Source organism: Bison bison, unplaced genomic scaffold, assembly GCF_000754665.1.
Source record: "Bison bison bison isolate TAMUID 2011002044 unplaced genomic scaffold, Bison_UMD1.0 scf7180017853731, whole genome shotgun sequence".
NCBI lineage: Eukaryota > Metazoa > Chordata > Mammalia > Artiodactyla > Bovidae > Bison > Bison bison.
This window is the reverse complement of record NW_011484304.1, coordinates 2796543-2816538: the sequence shown is the minus strand read 5'-3', so window position 1 is coordinate 2816538 and position 19996 is coordinate 2796543.

Here is a 19996-nt window from a genome sequence, read left to right as displayed (position 1 = left end):
TGCTCAGCTTTTTTATGGTCCAACTCTCACATCCATACATGACTACTGGAAAAACCATAGCTTTGACTAAGCAGATCTTTGTCGGTGAAGTAATGTCTCTGCTTTTTAAAGTACTGTCTAGGTTGGTCAAACCTTTTCTTCAAAGGAGTAAGCGTCTTTTAATTTCATGGCTGCAGTCACTATCTGCAGTAAAAGGTCTCCCCTGGTAGCTCAGCTGGTAAAGAATTCACCAATAATTCAGGAGACCCAGGTTTGATTCCTGGGTTGGGAAGATCCCCTGGAGAAGGGATAGGCTACCCACTCCAGTATTCTTGGGCTTCCCTGGTGATTCAGTTGGTAAAGAAACCACCTGCAATGTGGGAGACCTGGGTTTGATCCCTGGGTTTGATCCCTGGGTTGGGAAGATTCCCTGGAGTAGAGAACGGCTACCCACTCCAGTGTTCTGGCCTGGAGAATTCCATGGACTGTATAGTTTATGGGGTCACAAAGAGTCAGACACGACTGAATGACTGTCATTTTCAATTCCTTCTCATCTTCCCTCCTTGTAACTTGGCAGCAGTCTGCTCCTCATTATACATATCCCTAAGAAATGTTTTACTTCGTTACTCTTCTCCATTCCTCCCCTCCCTTTTTAAATTTCCTTTTTGTTGTTCAGTCACTCAGTCATGTCTGACTTTTTGCAACCCTATGGACTGCAGCAATGGCACCCCACTCCAGTACTCTTGCCTGGGAAATTCTATGGATGGAGGAGCCTGGTAGGCTACAGTCCATGGGGTCATGAAGAGTCGGACATGACTGAGTGACTTCACTTTCACTTTTCACTTGCATGCACTGGAGAAGGAAATGGCAACCTACTCCAGTGTTCTTGCCTGGAGAACCCCAGGAATGGGATCCTGGTGGGCTGCGGTCTATGGGGTCTCACAGAGTCAGACACGACTGAAGTGACTTAGCAGCAGCATGGACTGCAGCACACCAGGATTCCCCGTCCTTCACTATCTCCTGAAGTTTGCTCAAATTCATGTCCATTGAGTCAATGATGTCATCCAATCATCTCATCTTCTGTCATCTCCATCTTTTATATTCACTTTCATAGTTGCCTTTTCTGGTGCTCTTCATTCCTCCCTGTAGATCCAAGTTTCTACATGGATCATATTCATTCAGCCTGAAGAACTGCCAATAGCACCTGTTGTAATTCAGGTCTGTTGCTCACAAACTGTGTTAGCTTTTATCTGACAGTGTCTTTATTTCACCCTTATTGTTTAAAGATATATTTTTCTGCATATAAAATTCTGGCTTGACAGCATTCTCTTCAAGTACAGAAAATGTATTGTCTCATTGTCTTCTGGTTACCTTATCTTTATAAAAAGTTGTCTAACATTTATAGTATTATTTTTATCTAAGTAATATGCTATTTCACTCTAGCTATTTCAGGATATTTTTTATGTTTCATTTTCAGGTATTTGAGTCTGATATGCTAAAGCTGTGATTTCTTTTTGTCTTGTGTAGGTTTTGTTAACTTCTTAAATCTTTTTTTTTTCCATTAAATTTGGGGAAATTTTACATCATTATTTGAAGAAAAAAACTTTTGTGCCCATTCTCAACATCTCCTCTCTCTCTGGTACTGCAATCACATATGTCACATCAAAATACTCGCTATTGTCCCTTCTGTCGCTGGGACTCTAGTAATGTTTTAATGTTTAAAGCATGTAATCTTCTTAGTCAGTCTTTGCTATTGTCCTGTTTTAAAGGTCAGTAGACACTTTTCTGCCTTTTGTGTCATCCAGCTCATCCAGTGAAGTTTCCATTTCAAATATAGTACTTTTCAGTTATAGAATTTCCAATTAGTTTTTTTAATAGCTTCTATTTCCCACTAAGATTTTTCTGTTTACTTAATAGGACCATACTTTTAAGTCTTCAAATATTTATAATAGCCACTCCTCTGTTGTTCAACCCCTGAGTTATCTTGGCACCTATTTCTAATGATTATGTTTCTTCTTGACTTTGGGCCGCATTTTCCTATTTCTCCACATCTAATACATGTCTATTATATGCTAGGTAATGATATATCTTAAAGCATGTGAATTACAATATCTTCCTTTAAACAGTGTTGAGTTTGAGTTTGTTCCTGGCAATGAACTTACTGTGTGACTTTGAGTATGTCCATTCCACCCTGAGTGTATCTCAAAGGCAGTCATTGGTTCCTGCCAGGCCTGATGGAATCTTTCCACATATATTCCACAACACAGCAGTTCTACTCCTGTGAATATACCCTAGAGAAATTCACACCTGTGATCACCAAAGTATGTCCTAAAGTGTATATGTAAGAGCACAATTTGTTACTGCCACAGAGGGAAAACTACCCAAATGCTCCTCAACAGCAGCATAGATAAATAAATGCTGGTCTAGTCACACAATGGGATATTGTGCATTGAGTCTGCATGATACACAACCACACAGAACAGTATGAATGAATCTCATCAACACAGTGACTAAAGTGGACACCCTACACAAGCACACGCAGTGTGATCCATTTCTAAAGAATATAAAATAGGCAATAATATATACTGTTGGACTAAAGATAGTGGTTAATCTTGGGGAAAGAAAAATGAGGGCTTCTGTGATGTTGGTAAGGGTCTTTTCTTAATCCGGGTGCTAGTTACACTGGTGTGCTCAGTTAGTAATTATTTATTCAGCTAATATTTATTATTTGGATATATTTGTATGTGTATATGTATCATATATGTGTATCAATTCTATCTATGTCTTTATTACACTTATTTCTTTAAGCTGAGTGGTGACAGAGCTGGCAAGGATTAGTCTCTTTGTTGCTGTCTATTGAACTGAGCTGACTGAGAATTTTACAATTATGATTGCTCTTCTATTTTGAGTGACTGATCCAGACTATATTTTCTAGAGCCCCTGTAAGTGTCATTTTGAGGACCAGAGTGGCTTGCGGTGGGTTTGGCATTTGTCCCAGCCTCTCTCTTTGAGTGGAAGGTGTAATCTGAGTTGCTAGCAAACACACCTCCGAAGCCAGATTGCTCTGTGGCCGAGACCAATAGCTTTAGAGCTGCTCAGCTCTGCGCAGGGCTTACTGGATGCACACAGGCTTAGATGCTTCCATGTGGAGGGGAACTGGCTCAAGTTTATGCCTTCTGAATGCTTTTTCAGTCTTTAAGGGTCCAAAGCTCCCCTCAAGGACCCCAGAGAAGTCAGCTCTAGCTCTCGGCCCCCTTGCAGTCTTTGTAAGCACTGACATCCTAGTGTTTTTCCTCTGGGTCTGTCACTATCAGGGCGTATGGCTTCATAGTCCCTTCACCTCTTTTTCACTTGTGGGAGTGGTACCATTTCCTCAGAAGAAGGCTTACGCACAAACACACACAAGTTCATATGTTGGGGCAACATATTAAGGAAGGCTGAGAGATGGAAAGGATGCTTTTCACATGCTTATAGAGCATGTATGTGACTTGTATCTGAGTAACTTCAGACCCAGAGTAGTGCATGGGTTGTCCTGAAATCTACTACTGGAGGCCTGACAACTATTACAGACTGGATCTATCAATAAGAACTGAGTAGCTGCCACTCAAATCTCTCCAAATAAATACTGCCCTGCCAACTTGGTCACTGTGCCAAGAATCTTCTAAGAGTTTCCTTAGGTCTCTGAGTATTGACTCCACACTCAAGTTCCAGATACTGGGTGGATTCTTGCAGAAGAAGCTAGTGGACAGTCTTTTCAGCTCACAAGCAGTACAGAGTTATCTCTCAAAGAGGATGCTAGGTTCAGAAGGACCTATGTGCCTGAGAGAAGAAATAGAAATACACAGAACTCTGGGTGACATTTCCTTCTTTCTTGTCTGTATAAGGGAAGAACGGGGCTATTTTTCTTGGATTCCCCATCAAAGACTCTAGAGCATCAGTTCTCCAAGACAAAGATACAAAGTAGGAAAGAATAAAAGGCATTTTGAAATAATTAGCAGTGAGCCAGCCAAATCAAATCATAGTCCTCCAAAATCCTCCTCCAAGTCTAAGTAATAACCTGGCAGGGCTTGAGTGTGGCATCGTTGTTTGTTCAGTAGTTGTTTTATTATGTATTTTTATTGGTTATTTTTCCTTTGATCCCCTGTTGATAGAGGGTACTTAACTGTTTATGAGTGCTATTCAAGGGTGATGTTTTTTATTTCCTGCCTGGAATTCTAAGTGAATGGAGGTGAGTGGGGCAGGGGAGCAGGTCATTAATAGAGGCTGGAGGGTGGGGTGGAGTTTCTCATGGCCCCCGTTGAGCCCAGATGGGGATTTTCACACTGCATCATACTGCTTGGCTACATAACTGCTACATACTGCCTCAGGATCTAAGCTCAAGGCTTTAGTGTGTCCTAAAGGGTCACAAGTCTTCTCTAGTAGCTTAGACATAAAGAATCTGCCTGCAGTGCAGAAGACCCAGGTTCAATCCCTGAGTTGGGAAGATCTCCTAGAGAAGGGAATTGCTACCCTCTCTAGTGATGCTTTTGAACTGTGGTAGTGTTGGAGAAGATTCTTGAGAGTCCCTTGGACAGCAAGGAGATCCAACCAGTCAATCCTAAAGGCAATCAGTCCTGAATATTCATTAGAAGGACTGATGCTGAAGCTGAAACTCCAATACTTTGGCCACCTGATGTGAAGAACTGACTCATTGGAAAAGACCCTGATGCTTGGAAAGATTGAAGACGGGAGGAGAAAGGGACCACAGAAGATGAGATGGTTGGATGGCATCACTAACTTGATGGACATGAGTTTGAGCAGGCTCTGGGAGTTGGTGATGGACAGGGAAGACTGGCCTGCTGCAGTCCATGAGGTCTCAAAGAGTCAGACACGACTGAATGACTGAACTGAACCCACTCCAGTATTCTTGTCTGGAGAATTCCAAGGACAGAGGAGCCTGGTGGGCTACAGTCAGTGAGGTTGCAAAAAGTTGGATACATGTGAGTGAGTAATTGCATAGGGTCACACAGGTACAGGCCAACTTGTCTTTTTCTGTTTCCATCTCCTTTTATAATAATACCTGATATTTATTAAGTGCTTATCCCACTATCTTTTTCCCAATGTGCTAATAAGAATAATAATAATCTGATAATCTAGCGCTTACTATGGAGAAAGCAATGTTATCCCACTCCAGTACTCTTGCCTGGAAAATCCCATGCACGGAGGAGCCTGGTGGGCTGCCGTCTATGGGGCCACACAGAGTCGGACACGACTGAAGCGACTTAGCAGCAGCCTCAGCTCTTACTATGTTCTACGCACCATCTACACTCTTCATACGAATTGGGAGTACGAAATGGCAACCCACTCCAGTGTTCTTGCTTGTAAAATCCCATGGACAGAGGAGCCTGGTCAACTACAGTCCATGGGGTCACAAAAGAGTTGGACATGACTGAGCATATGAATTAAAGTATATTCACAACACCTTTATGAGGTGGATAGTACTGGTATCACGACTTTACTACTGAGGATATGAAGTCATAGAGAAGTGGAGATATTTGCCCAGGGTCACAGAGCTTGTAAGTAGTGGGGCTGGGATTCAAACCTAGGAAGCATGAGGGCAGAGTTGGTGGACTTGACCATCATAGACAACCACTGCACACTGACTTGGAGGCTTTGGTTAGAGTTGTCTGATTGTTTGTGTCCTTTACCATCTTCTGTAAGTCTTAAGTGCATAACTACGGGTTGCATATTGTCTTGGGCATGATTTTACCTGAAATAGCATTTTCCTGCCAACATGAAAGCAGTTGAGTGGTAGCCTGGGGTCAGTAGTGTTAGGACTAAAGTAACTGGTGGTAGAATTTTTTTTCTTTCTTTCTTCTTAAAAAATTTATTTGGCTGTGCCTGGTCTTAGTTGTGGCATGCAGGATCTAGTTTCTTGACAAGGGATGAAACTTAGGACCCTTGCACTGGGAGCGCAGAGTCTTAACCACCGGACTACCAGGGAAGTCCCAGTGGTAGGATTTTCAAAAGTCAGTGTTATCATCAGGGCAACAGCAGGGCAGCCCAATATCTGTCCTTCCTTGGTTCCCATGGAAGTCCCAATCCCAGAGGTATTTTTAGCAAGTCCCTGTCTCAGTTTAGGTGACTCTAAAAGTACCCAAGATTCAAGTGCAAATAGTTCATTTGGGATGCTGAGGACACCAGTGGAGCAGGAGAGAAGTGAGCCAGAGAAGGGAAGGCAGCTGATAAAATGTGCATTATTAGATCAGCTACCACAGTGGGTGGCTGGAGCTTAACCCCAGGAGGAATACATGGTCTCAGAATTTCCCACTCAAGGGGTGAGCAAGCTGGGACATTTATATTTGAACACACAAGAATCAGGGGTTGAGAGGGTCTTCTGGGGTTGCAATTCCCTAGCACTTCTGGAGTGCTCTCCAAGGCAGTGCAGCCTTCTAGGGATCTGGATGGACCCAGAGGCCATTTTGCTAAGTGAAATATTCCAGACAAAGAAGACAAATACTGTGTGATCTCACTTACATGTAATGGAATTTAAGAAAGCTGAACTTATCAAAGTAGAGAGTAGAGGGGTGGTTACCAGGTTCTAGAGGGGAGAGGAAAATGGGCAGATGTTGGTCAAGAGTACAAACTTTCAACTATGAGATGGATAAGCTCTAAAGCTGTAATGTGCAGCATGGCAATTATAGTTAAGAAGACTGGAACTTCCCTCGTGGCACAGTGGATAGGAATCCACCTGCCAATGCAGGAGATGTAGGTTTGATCTCTGGACTGGGAAAATTCCATGGAGAAGAAAATGGCAAACCACCCCAGTATTCTTGCCTGGAAGATCCCTTGGATGGATGAGCCTGGTAGGCTACAGTCCATGGGGTCACAAAGAGTCGGATACGACTGAGAGACTTTACATCACTGGGAAAATTCCACATCCACAGAGCAACTAAGCCCATGAGCAGCATCTGCTGAGCCCACATGCTACAATTACTGCAGCCGATGAGCCCTAGAGCCTGTGCACCACAGCAAGAGAAGCTACCACAATGAGAAGCGCACGCATGGCAACTAGAGAGAAGCCCCTCCTACCGCAACCAGAGTAAGCCCGCATACAGCAGTGATGACCCAGCGCCACCAAAGAGAAATAATATTTTTTAAAAGAGGATAACACTGGGGACCATGGGCTATTCATAAAAAAGAAGACTGTATTGTATATAATTAAAGGGTATAGATACCCTAAGTGTTCTCACCACACACACATTCACAGATGTCACGGTATGAGGTGATGGATGTGCTAATTAGCTTGATCGTGATAATCATTTCACAATGTATATATCTTTCAAATCATCACTTTGTACACCTTAACTGTATACAATTTTTATCTGTCAATTACACCTCACTGAAGCTGGGGAAAGCCAGGCTTCAGGCCCAGAGGCACAGGCGTTGGCAGCTGGAAGGCGGCCAGGAGACAGCTGTGGGCAGGCCAGGGGCTGCCAGTGCCTGCAGCGTTGTGGCTGTGGCTAAAGACAAACGCTATTGGGAGATGTGGGATGGGCAGACGGGGGTTTTCACCCAGGTGGCAGCACCTATGCCATGACCTTGGACGAGTGAATTCATTTCTCTAAACCTCAGTTCCTTTATATGATAGAGTCCTGGGTTGGACTCAAAAAAACAGGCAACTTCTTATTACTTTCTGATTATTATCATTGTTACCTAATGCGACACGTCCAAGTGGAGGGAAAGGGACTTGGGGAGAAAGTGCTGGTCTCCAAGGCGCTTCGAGCAACTCAACGCTCGCCAAACAATTTAGAGCTGTCAGAAGGACTCAAACGGCATGAGGCTTCCATGAGCATTTTCTTCCTTCTCCTCCCCCACAAAGGTCAAACATATGCTTCGAGTGGGACATTTCCTTCAATCACTTTCAAAATAACAATTTGCCAGAACGTTTTTATTAACCTTGAAACTTGTCCAATCTGCTGAGGAATAATAGGCTACAGTGATGCGGATGATAATAAAGTCCCAGACAAACCTGGCCAACAAGTGACACATGGACTCTCTCTTTGTACATAATGAAAATTTTTTTTTAATGCCGAATGCAATCGGCACACAGAGCTGGTCCTCCCCAGGGGCAGTGTTCGTGTGGCAAACTGCCAAAGGAGGATGTGCTGCTTTGCTTTAATAAAGAGGCAAAGGCAACAATTTTTCCTCCATAACCATGGCTCTGGGCTTTGAAGCCATCAGGTGTGGATCAGCATGTGTTAGGGTGATGGGTTCAGTGGCCCAAACTGCAGATTAGAAGGCCCCCGAGGGAGAAATTCTACAGGTGGAAGATTCCATGTCCTCACCTGATTAGATGCAAGAGGCTGGTTGTCTTGGACAGGGTCTTCTGGGAACAGACTTGCATGCAGAAGGTTCCTCGTGTGTGTTCTCAGGACATGGTCCTATGGGGGCCAGGAAGAGGTAGGCAGAGAGAGAAGCTGGTCCTCAGTATGGTGACAAGTGAGGCCTTGGCTCCTACAGGGGCCACTGGGGCTGCAGTGGTCCTTCAGAGGTGTCCCAAATTGAAGCGAGGCATCTGAATCCAGGGATTCCCTGGTAACTCAGCTGGTAAAGAATCTGCCTGCAATGCAGGAGACCCCAGTTTGATTCCTGAGTCAGGAAGATTCCCTGGAGAAGGGACAGGCTTCCCACTTCAATATTCTTGGGCTTCCCTGGTGGCTCAGATAGTAAAGAATCTGCCTGCAATGTGGGAGACCTGGGTCTGATCCCTGGGTTGGGAAGATCGCCTGGAGGAGAGTATGGCAACCCACTGCAGCATTTTTGCCTGGAGAATCCCCATGGACAGAGGAGCCTGGCAGGCTATAGTCCATGGGGTAGCAGAGAGTTGGACATGACTGGGTGACTAAACACAGCGCAGCAGAAGCCAAGCTTTAAAAAAAAAATTAAAATAAAATATTGTCATTATGAAGGTGTAGTTGCCAAAGTGGGAGGATGGCACTTATTTAACAGCTTTTAGCTTGATTTATAGCTTGTAAATACCTAGACATATGGTACGTGGGCTTCTATTTGAAGTCCTGCCCTGGGCCCTACAAATGACAGAAGCAGCCTCAGCCAAAGGAAGGTGTTCAATCTCAGAAACTTCAAATCCACATAGGTGGGCCCAGGTGTGGACTTAGCAAGCGCAAGGGAAGAAGGTTCTGCCATTTTCTGGCTTGGTGACTCTGTCTACAATAAGTGGCTTCCCAGGTGACTCAGTGGTATAGAATTGCCTGCTAATGAAGGAGATGAGATTTCAATCTCTGGGTCAGAAAGATCCCCTGGAGAAGTGAATGACAAACCCACTCTAGTATTCTTGCCTAGAAAAATAGCATGGACAGAGGAGCCTGGTGGGCTACAGTCCATAGGGTCACAAAAGAGTTGGACACGACTTAGCAACTAAACAACTACTACTACCATGAGCAGACACTGTCATTATTACCCCTCTTTCCTAGATAGGGACTTTGAGGGTCTGAGAGCTTTATTGTGTTGTGCGGCTGGTAGCTGGTAAAACCAGGACTGAAACTAGACAATTCTGAACCCAGGGCCTGTCCACTCCATAGCTCCAGGAGCAAGGCCAAGCTGGAATTCAGTCAATCCCATGGATCCTTGTACTGGGCCCAGCTCTCTGCTTGCAGAAATTCTCTTGGAATTTTACTACTACTAGTACTAAGTCACTTCAGTTGTGTCCCTATAGACGGCAGCCCACCAGGCTCCCCCGTCCCTGGGATTCTCCAGGCAAGAACACTGGAGTGGGTTGCCATTTCCTTCTCCAATGCATGCAAGTGAAAAGTGAAAGTGAAGTCACTCAGTCGTGTCTGATTCTTAGCGACCCCATGGACTGCAGCCTACCAGGCTCCCCCGTCCATGGGATTTTCCAGGCAAGAGTACTGGAGTGGGGTGCCATTAAGGCCTGTGCAAATGTCACCTCCTCCATGAAGCATTCTCTGATTTTTCTCTGCCACATTTCTTTCTTCACTCTGCTTGTGTCTTTCTCAGACATAAACTTATATACCCTGATTAATATTTAAATTGCCTCTATGTGTATCTTATCTCCAGGACTAGAGTATAAGTTCCCTGGGGCCAGGAATCCTCTATATTCATCTTTGTTTTCCTTTACATTAGTTTTCTCTTTCAGGGCAACAAAGTTCTACAAACATGTTCATGGATTGGAAGAATAAATATAGTGAAAATGAGTATACTACCCAAAGCAATTTATAGATTCAATGCAATCCCTATCAAGCTACCAACAGTATTCTTCACAGAGCTAGAACAAATAATTTCACAATTTGTATGGAAATACAAAAAACCTCGAATAGCCAAAGCTATCTTGAGAAAGAAGAATGGAACTGGAGGAATCAACCTACCTGATTTCAGGCTCTACTACATCATCTACATCTACTACTACATCAAGACAGTATGGTACTGGCACAAAGACAGAAATATAGATCAATGGAACAAAATAGAAAGCCCAGAGATAAATCCACGCACATATGGACACCTTATCTTTGACAAAGGAGGCAAGAATATACAGTGGATTAAAGACAATCTCTTTAACAAGTGGTGCTGGGAAATCTGGTCAACCACTTGTAAAAGAATGAAACTAGAACACTTTCTAACACCATACACAAAAATAAACTCAAAATGGATTAAAGATCTAAATGTAAGACCAGAAACTATAAAACTCCTAGAGGAGAACATAGGCAAAACACTCTCTGACATACATCACAGCAGGATCCTCTATGACCCACCTCCCAGAATATTGGAAATAAAAGCAAAAATAAACAAATGGGACCTAATTAACCTTAAAAGCTTCTGCACATCAAAGGAAACTATCAGAAAGGTGAAAATACAGCCTTCAGAATGGGAGAAAATAATAGCAAATGAAGCAACTGACAAACAACTAATCTCAAAAATATACAAGCAACTCCTACTGCTCAACTCCAGAAAAATAAATGACCCAATCAAAAAATGGGCCAAAGAACTAAATAGACATTTCTCCAAAGAAGACATACAGATGGCTAACAAACACATGAAAAGATGCTCAACATCACTCATTATCAGAGAAATGCAAATCAAAACCACTATGAAGTACCATTTCACACCAGTCAGAATGGCTGCGATCCAAAAGTCTACAAATAATAAATGCTGGAGAGGGTGTGGAGAAAAGGGAACCCTCTTACACTGTTGGTGGGAATGCAAACTAGTACAGCCACTATGGAGAACAGTGTGGAGATTCCTTAAAAAACTGGAAATAGAACTGCCTTATGATCCAGCAATCCCACTGCTGGGCATACACACTGAGGAAACCAGAAGGGAAAGAGACACGTGTACCCCAGTGTTCATCACAGCACTGTTTATAATAGCCAGGACATGGAAGCAACCTAGATGCCCATCAGCAGATGAATGGATAAGAAAGCAGTGGTACATATACACAATGGAGTATTACTCAGCCATTAAAAAGAATTCATTTGAATCAGTTCTAATGAGGTGGATGAAACTGGAGCCTATTATACAGAGTGAAGTAAGCCAGAAGGAAAAACACCAATACAGTATACTAACGCATATATATGGAATTTAGAAAGATGATAACAATAACCCTGTGTACGAGACAGCAAAAGGGACAGTGATGTATAGAACAGTCTTATGGACTCTGTGGGAGAGGGAGAGGGTGGGAAGATTTGGGAGAATGGCATTGAAACATGTAAAATATCATGTATGAAACGAGTTGCCAGTCCAGGTTCGATGCACGATACTGGATGCTTGGGGCTAGTGCACTGGGATGAGCCAGAGGGATGGTATGGGGAGGGAGGAAGGAGGAGGGTTCAGGATGGGGAACACATGTATACCTGTGATGGATTCATTTTGATATTTGGCAAAACTAATACAATTATGTAAAGTTTAAAAATAAAATAAAATTTAAAAAAAAATGACATAAAGTGACTCTCTCACAGTTTCCAGAGGTCAGAAGTCGGGCGTGGGGTCCTCTTATGAGGCTGTTGGCTGAAGTCATTGCTTTGTGAATGGAAGACTGAGCTCCCATTTTCCTGTTAGTTGTCAGCTGGAAACTGCTGTCAGCTGCCAGTCTGCCCCCACCAGTTCCTTGGCCACATGATCCCCATAAGTAACACGGGTGTTTGTTTTCTTCCAGGCCAGCTCATTTCTGCAACCAGCTGAAGAAAACTATGATGACTAGGTCATCAGCACTCACACGACTAGGTCTGGCCCACCCAGAGTCATCAGTAGAATGTACAATAGACTGTAATAATTACAGGTGTGCTATATGATACAGTCGTATTCACAGATTCAACCCCCAGTCAAAGGGGAGGTGATGATATAAAGGTGAAGGTTACTGAAGATTATCTTAGAGTTCTCCTGAGACCCCCTTCTACCTCCTGAAATATATCCTGTGAAAGGTGGCAATGCAGCAAAGAATTTCTCATTGAGTCACTCTTGCATTTTCCTAGTTTATTGTACTTGGCCTGGGAACACAGAAAAACTAGGATGCCCTCGTTCTTTCAGTATGGGAGACAAAACAAGAAGCATATCAAAGAGGGAAGAAGTGATGTTGGTCACTCTTATTCTTGGACTCCAATATTTCCCCAAATAAATACATTGCTGAGGGAAGACAAGATGATTTTAAGGTGTATCTGGGCACACTGATAAATAATATTGAAGCAATTGATGAGAAAAGCATTCCCTTTTCTTTTCTAATACCTTTCACTATATTAAGGAGAAAATCTCTGTTTGCTACCCACATGTCCTTAATACCTCCTAGGTTTGTAAATCTCCCTCTTTAACAAAGGGTCTCAGACTTAGAGACTTACAGGTGCAACAGTATCCACCTAGCATTGAACAACATTTTTGTTTGTATTGTGCCAATTTTTAGGTCCCTTTAATTACGGCAAATGGTACCAGCTTTTACTCACAGTGCTGATGAAAGATTTTCTTATTAAACTTTTTTTAAAGGAAAAAGACAGTGTCCATTTATTTTTATAATTTCTCTTTATTTACTTATTCATTTCTGGCTGCACAGGGTCTGTGTTGCTGCACACAGGCTTTCTCTAGTTGAGGCGAGCGGGCTTCTCATTGCAGTGGCAGCTTTTCTTGTTGCAGCACGGGCTCTAGAGCATGGGCTCAGTAGTTGAGGGACATTGGTCTAATTGCCCAGTTGCATGTGGAATCTTCCCAGACCAGGGATTGAACCCATGTCCCCTGCATTAGCAAGCAGATTCTTAACCACTGGACCACTGGGGAAGTCTGTTAGTGTCCATTTAAATGAATATTATATAAATAACAGAACTGGTGCTTCATGTCATTGTTTAGTCATTAAGTTGTGTCTGACTCTTTTGGGACCCCAGGGACTGTAGCACCCCAGGCTCCTCTGTCCATGGCATTTCCCAGGCAAGAATACTGGAGCCATTTCCTTCTCCAGGGGATTTTTCCAGCCCAGGGATTGAACCCATGTCTCCTGCATTGACAGGTTAATTCTTTACCACTGAACCACCAGGGAAGCCCACTGGTGGTTCATAGATACAGTAAAAGTCATCAGTGTAGGATGTGAATAAACGGAGTTGGGGAGATGGTGCTCTCCAACTCAGGTGCCCTGAATGGTGCCCAATTCAGGAATAATTGGGCTGCAGCCTCTGGGCTGGGGCTGAGCCTGCAGGGGAGAGTTAAAAGGAGGTTCCATTGCTGACACATTGGAAAGGAGAGGGAAATGCCTTGAGAAGGACCTGGGCAGTGGAACCCTGGCTTCCTGCCCTGGGTTGGCCAATTACCAGCTGTGTAGCTTGGAGCCTTCTCTTCCCTTTCTGGACTTGCATGGTCCCCATTGTAGAATGAAAAGTTTGGATTTGATCATCGGAGAAGGCAATGGCACCCCACTCTAGTACTTTTGCCTGGAAGGTCCCATGGACAGGGGAGCCTGGTGGGCTGCAGTCCATGGGGTCGCTAGAGTCGGACACGACTGAGCGACTTCACTTTCACTTTTCACTTTCATGCATTGGAGAAGGAAATGGCAACCCACTCCAGTGTTCTTGCCTGGAGACTCCCAGGGACAGGGAAGCCTGGTCGGCTGCCATTTATGGGGTCGCACAGAGTCGGACACGACTGAAGTGACTTAGCAGCAGCAGCAGCAGCAGCAGCAGCAGTGTTCCCTTCAACCTTGACTTTCTGTGATTCTGTAAATGAGGCAGGCATGACAAAGTCTCAATTATTTTGATTCACACATTCATATGTTGATATGAAAAAAAAATCTCCCCATAGCTGATCATTCACAGCAGTGTTTCTCAGCTGCTGCATTATTGACATTGGAGGCAATATATTTCCCTGTTAAGGTGACTGTCCTATGCATTGTAGGATGTTGAGTAGCATCGCTATTCTCTACCCATTAGACACCATGGCACCCCACTCCAGTACTCTTGCCTGGAAAATCCCATGGACAGAGGGGCCTGGTAGGCTGCAGTCCATGGGGTCGCTAGGAGTCAGACACGACTGAGAGACTTCACTTTCACTTTTCACTTTCATGCATTGGAGAAGGAAATGGCAACCCAGTCCAGTGTTCTTGCCTGGAGAATCCCAAGGATGGGGAGCCTGGGGGGCTGCCGTCTATGAGGTCACACAGAGTCGGACACGACTGAAGCGACTTAGCAGCAGCAGCAGCGGCAATCCCTCTGGGCTTCTCAGGTGGCGCTAGTGGTAAAGACTGCCTGCCAATGCAGGAGACATAAGAGACATAAGATCACCCGGTTTGATCCCTGGCTCTGGGAGATCCTCTGTAGGAGGGCATGGCAACCCACCCCAGTATCCTTGCCTGGAGAATCCTATAGACAGAGGAGCTTGGTGGGTTACAGTCCATAGGGTCCCAAAGAGTTGCACACAACTGAAGCAACTTAGCACGCACCCTCAGCAATCTCTCAATATGATAACGAAAAATATTTCCAGACATTGCTAAATATCCTCTAGAAAGCAAAATTTTACCCTGTTGGGAATCACTAATCTAGGGAAAACTCATCTGTTATTGTGTGATCTATGTCCCATTGATTCTAATAGCAAAATGTTAAGAAGCTGAAATTGAACAGTTCTATGAAGACCTTCTAGAACTAATACCCAAAAAAGACGTTCTTTTCATTATAGGGGACTGGAATGCAAAAATAGGACATCAAGAAACACCTGGAGTAACAGGCAAATTTGGCCTTGGAGTAAAAATTAGGCAGGACAAAGGCTAACAGAGTTTTGCCAAGAGAACACACTAATCATAGCGAACACCCTCTTCAACAACACAAGAGAAGACTCTACACATGGATACCACCAGATGGTCAATACCAAAATCAGATTGATTCTATTCTTTGCAGCCAAAGATGGAGAAGCTCAATACAGTGAGCAAAAACAAGACTGGAAGCTGACTGTGGCTCAGATCATGAACTCCTTATTGCCAAATTCAGACTTAATTGAAGAAAGTAGGGAAAACCCCTAGACCATCCAGGTATGACTTAAATCAAATCCCTTATGATTTTACAGTGGAAGTGACAAATAGATTCAAGGGATTAGATCTGATAGAGTGCCTGAAGAACTATGGATGGAGGTTCATGACACTGTACAGGAGGCAGTGATCAAGACCATCTCCAAGAAAAAGAAATGCAAAAAGGCAAAATGGTTGTCTGAGGAGGCCTTAGAAATAGCTGAGAAAAGAAGAAAAGCTAAAGGCAAAGGAGAAAAGAAAAGATATACCCATTTGAATGCAGAGTTCCAAAACAGCAAGGAGAGATAAGAAAGCCTTCCTCAGTGATCAATGCAAAGAAATAGAGGAAAACAATAGAATGGGAAAGACTAGAGATCTCTTCAAGAAAATTAGAGATACCAAAGGAACATTTCGTGCAAAGATGGGCTCGATAAAGGACCTAACAGAAGAAATGGTATAAACCTAACAGAAGCAGAAGATATCAAGAAGAGGTGGCAAGAATAAACAGAAAGTGAAAGTGAAGTCTCTCAGTCATGTCCGACTATACAAAAAAGATCTTCATGACCCAGAGAACTACGATGGTGGGATCACTCACCTAGAGCCAGATATCCTTAAATGTGAAGTCAAGTGGGCCTTAGGAAGCATCACTATGAACAAAGCTAGTGGAGGTGATGGAATTCCAGTTGAATGATTTCAAACCCTAAAAGATGATGCTGTGAAAGTGCTGCACTCAATATGCCAACAAATTTGGAAAACTCAGCAATGACCAAAGGACTGGAAAAGGTCAATTTTCATTCCAATCCCAAAGAAAGGCAGTGCTAAAGAATGTTCAAACTGCTCCACAATTGCATTCATCTCATACACTAGCAAAGCAATGCTCAAAATTCTCCAAGCCAGGCTTTAAGAGTTCATGAACTGGGAACTTCCAGATGTTGAAGCTAGATTTAGAAAAGGCAGAGGAACCAGAGATCAAATTGCCAACATCCTTTGGATCATTGAAAAAGGAAGAAAGTTCCAGAAAAACATCTACTTCTGTTTAATGACTATGCCAAAGCCTTTGACTGTGTGGATCACAACAAACTGTGGAAAATATTCAAGAGATGGGAGTACCAGACCACCTAAGCTTCCCCCTGAGAAATCTGGATGCAGGTCAAGAAGCAACAGTTAGAACTGGACATGGAACAACAGACTGGTTCCAAATTGGGAAAGAAGTATGTCAAGGCTTTATATTGTCACCCTGCTTATTTAACTTTATTCAGAGTACATCATGAGAAATGCTGGAGTGGATGAGGCACAAGCTGAAATCAAGATTGCCAGGAGAAATATCAATAACCTCAGATATACAGATGACACCACCCTTATGGCAGAAAGTGAAGAGCTAAAGAGCCTGTTGATGAAAGTGAAAGAGGAGAGTGAAAAAGTTGGCTTAAAACTCAACATTCAGAAGACTAAGATCTTGGCATCTGGTTCCATCACTTCATGACAAATAGATGGGGAAACAGTGGAAACAGTGACAGACTTTTTTTTCTTGGGCTCCAAAATCACTGCAGATGGTGACTGCAGTCATGAAATTAAAGGATGCTTGCTCCTTTGAAGAAAAGTTATGACCTACCTACACAGCATATTAAAAAGCAGACATTACTTTGCCAACAAGGGTCTGTTTAGTCAAAGCCATGATTTTTCCAGTATTCATGTATGGATGTGAGAGTTGGACTATACAGAAAACTGAGTGCCAAAGAGTGATCCTTTTGAACTGTGGTGTTGGAGAAGGCTCTTGAGAGTCCCTTGGACAGCAAGGAGTACCAACCAGTCCATCCTAAAGGAAAGCAGTCCTGAATATTCATTGGAAGGACTGATGTTGAAGCTGAAACTCCAATTCTTTGGCCACCTGATATGAAGAACTGATTCATTTGAAAAGACCCTGATGTTGAGAAAGAGTGAAGGCAGGAGGAGGAGGGGACAACAGAGGATGAGATGGTTGGATGGCGTCACTGACTCAATGGACATGAGTTTAGTAAACTCCGGGATTTGGTGGTGGACAGGGAGGCCTGGTGTGCTGCAGGCCATGAGGTTGCAAAGAGTCAGACATGACTGAGTAACTGAACTAAACTGAACTAAATTCACACATTCCGGAGGTATTTTGGCAGTTCAAGTTGCCTTCCATAGAGCAATAGGAGAGACAAGGCTTCTGGCTCATCCACTGAATAATTTACTTGCTAATCATTTACTAAGCATGATCATACTAAACACCAGGCATACAATGGTGTACAAGAACTTTCAAGAACTTGCAATGGGTCACCATTGATTTATGCATCATTTCTTACAAACTGTATTAATTAAGCTATTACTTCGATGCTTGTTCTTCATCTAACAAATACTTCTTGTAGGTGTTCCTTTTGTTAGCACTATACAGAAGCATAGAGCAGTGAGAAAGACAGTCATGCTACTTCTCCTTAAGAATGTTCCAGCATAAAAAGCACTATTGCGTTGTTCCAGCATTGGTCAGCACTCAAAGGTGACTGTGATGAAGGAGTATGAATGGAGGCTGCCTCAAGTAGGCTCAGTTTGGTGAGGATGATGAAGTACTTACCTAGTGGAATCTATTGAAAAACAAGATGTGGGAGAGATTCCCCATGGCTGGCAAGATTACACCAACCGTCATGAATGCATTTGTGCTGGATAATTAAAAACATTTATTATGAACTACAGTGTACCCATTTGAGAGATGGGAAAACTCCTTCAGAAGTCTGAGAAATTTACTCAATGTACTCAGTTAGTGGAATGCAGGAGATGGAGGGAAGATGGAGAAGGAACTTGAATCCGTCCACAGATGTGTGGCAACAAAGCCTCATGGACTTGTTTGCTTTCCCAGGCTGACACTAAAGGCTGTGGGAGGCATGTCTCGGATGGAGATAGATAGAAGCTATAGAAGTTCTAGGGTCACAGAAGAATGTATTCCCAGTTGGAAAGAGATGCAGAAGCTGAGAGAAAGAGAGAGGGGGCAGGAGAGATTGGTGGCCACAACAGGAAAGAAAAAAAATGAGCACAGTTTGAAAGAAAAAAACTTGTAGCCAAATTCAAAATGAGCTCCATTGAACATGGCATTCTTTCATTTTTAGACCTTGAATCCTTATGCAGTGGTCCCCAACTTTTTTGGCACCAGGGACTGGTTTCACAGAAGATAATTTTTCCACTTTAACAGCATCATCTTTTAGGATTTTCAGTAGGTCAGTTGGAATTCCATCACCTCCACTAGCTTTGTTCCTAGTAATGTTTCCCAAGGCCCCCTAGACTTCACACTCCAGGATGTCTGGCTCTAGGTGAGTAACTACTACATCATGGTTATCTGGGTCAGTAAGACTTTTTTTGTACACTTCTTCCACATATTCTTGCCACCTCTTAATCTATTTTGCTTCTTTTAGGTCCTTTTAGGAACATTTCTGTCCTTTAATGTGCCCATCTTTGCATGAATTGTTCCCTTGGTATCTCCAATTTTCTTGAAGAGATCCCTAGTCTTCCCCATTCTAATGTTTTCTTCTATTTCTTTGCACTGTTCATTTAAGAAGGCTCTCTTATCTCTCCTTGCTATTCTCTGAAACTCTGCACTCAGTTGGGTGTATCTTTACCTTTCTCCTTTGGCTTTTGCTTCTCTTCTTTTCTTAGCTATTTGTAAGGGCTCCTCAGACAACCATTTTACCTGCTTGCATTTCTTTCTCTCTGGGATGGTTTTGTCACCATCTCTTGTACAATGTTATGAACCTCTGTCTGACTCAGTGGACATGAGTTTGAGCACTCTGGGAGACGGTGAAGGATGGCATGCTAAAGTTCATGGGGTCACAGAGTTGGACACAACTTAGTGACTGAACAACAACAGCAACTATTTTTCCACAGTCGATGGGGGTGGTGGTGGTGGTAGATGGTTTCGGGATGATTCGAGTGCATCACATTTATTGTGCACTTTATTTCTATTATTATTACATCAGGTCCACTTCAGATCATCAGGAATTAGACCCCAGAGATGGGGGACCTCTGCCTTTATAAGACTCATCATCAAAGAACAGTTTGCTCTTAAGGAAACTTGCTAAAGGAAACCTCTTCTCAGTCTGACTTTTAGTCTTGGTTTTTCTCCTAAAATTTGCTTGCAAGACAAACCCAAATCCTAAAGACTTCACCCATTATGGGGACAGAAATCTCTGCAGGTTCTTTACTAGTTTCAGTACTGAGTGAGCTGTGTTATCACAGATGTCATTTTACACGTCTGACTAAGGAACAGCGGAGTATGTTCAGTATGTGTGGTACATAACATCAGCGTGTGTTCCTGAAACATGCTTTCATCTCTATTTGCTGCCCCCTCCCCATGCGATTTGTTCATAAATAATGCAAAATCTGAGAGCAAATAGAGGAATTTATCTTGTTCCATCAAAAGAATTTCTGTTGGAGTGGGAACTTATTTTTTTTGCTAATGGTCTTTAAATGTCTTGAAAGACTAGTTGTGTCTAGCACAAATGCCTTCATGTTGAAAAACAATTACCCAAG